A 1,465-nucleotide genomic window follows, 5' to 3' on the forward strand; every position below is an offset into this window, starting at 1 on the left:
CCAAATCCTTTACACATAGAATAATAAAGGCTTTACAAAAGAACATGCACACATAACTTTTGTCAGTGGAAAATGGAAGTTGAAGAAGTACTTGTCAATCTTAGGTTGGCTCACACAATGCAGTAGAAGAGAAAAGGAGAGGGGCATCATCCAATGTGTGTATCTTTTATTTGAAAACAATACCACAACTTCTACTAACCTCACACCCCTGGAATGAAAAATTGGATTGATGGTAGATGTTCCACTTTATATTTGGCAAATTTTGATTCAATAAATGTGCGCATAACTTTTTTTGTGATTGGTTGCTTTCAAAAAATAAAAAAAAGCATTTCCTCATGCTCTTGCCGCATGTGAACACCCATGGTAGATCTCCTTTAGATTGCTAGAACTTCCCTCCCCTTATGGGACTAAGAAAAATGTAACGTGGTTAAATATCAAGTTTAAGGTGATAGGGTATTGCAAGGCCCTGCTTTCATGGGACTAATAAAAATGTAACGTGGTTAAATATCAAGTTTAATGTGATAGGGTATTGCAAGGCCTTGCTTTCATGGGACTAAGAAAAATTTAACATGGTTAAATATCAAGTTTAAGGCTTATAAAGAGGGAAACAAAGTAATAACACTCCTCCAAGCTTATAAAGAGGAAAACAAAGCAATGACACTCCTCAAAGCTAGGGTTATGCCACACATGAGACTCTTTTGGTCTTTTACTAAGGAAGAACTTGTCGAGTTGAAAGCTCTCTTAAGCTCTAGGTACATTTTTTTTCATTTAATAAAATCCTGTCTATTCGCGTGTTTGACAAAAAGCGATAACGCTCGTCAAGCTAGGGTTATGTTCCACGACCACTTTCAAATGAATGCTTTAGATTAATCTGAAAGAAGCCGTGTCGAAAACGACAATGAGTACAGCCCAAATCACACGAGCCCTAGTATTTTAGGGGAGATGTAAAAAATGCAGGAGCTCAATTCGCCGGCCATGGGGCTCGAACCCATGACCACAAGGTTAAGAGCCTTGCGCTCTACCGACTGAGCTAGGCCGGCGAGTAGCAAATAATTGGCTATGCCAGAAAAATACCTATTAATAAATTGGCGGATGTACTAAAACAAACCTAATATAAGCGCATTACTTGTTCTTTTGAAATTTTCATAGACACCGTTTGTCACTTTTTACAAATTGTTATAACTCAGATTTTTGTGACATCTTAAATCAAACCTTATAATGAACTTACAATATAGATTGGTACATTCTATGTGATTGATAATAAGTGCTCATACTACCCTCAACAAGGGAGGAGGGCATTTTCAAATGGTACATGATCACATACATTAGGGGTAGGTCCCTATTAGTCCCCCTCCACCCCACTAAAAATGTAAACTCATTAATGTCTTATGTATAGTGCTAATCAATTTTATAGTATGTGAAATCATTAATGTGAGGTGCAATGTAAGAAGAGACAAAGTGAGAG

General features: G+C 37.1%; 1 non-coding gene across 1 annotated transcript; it reads right to left on the reverse strand.

Moving 5' to 3' along the window:
- Positions 1-967: 967 nt before the first annotated feature.
- Positions 968-1,040, reverse strand: TRNAK-CUU (transfer RNA lysine (anticodon CUU)). Its single transcript has one exon. It is a non-coding gene; the product is annotated as a tRNA-Lys (tRNA).
- Between the last annotated feature and the right edge of the window lie 425 nt (positions 1,041-1,465).

This window comes from Lygodium microphyllum, chromosome 9 (genome assembly GCF_053477565.2).
Source record: "Lygodium microphyllum isolate KBCC chromosome 9, Lygodium_microphyllum_v1.1.10, whole genome shotgun sequence".
Classification (NCBI taxonomy): Eukaryota; Viridiplantae; Streptophyta; class Polypodiopsida; order Schizaeales; family Lygodiaceae; genus Lygodium; species Lygodium microphyllum.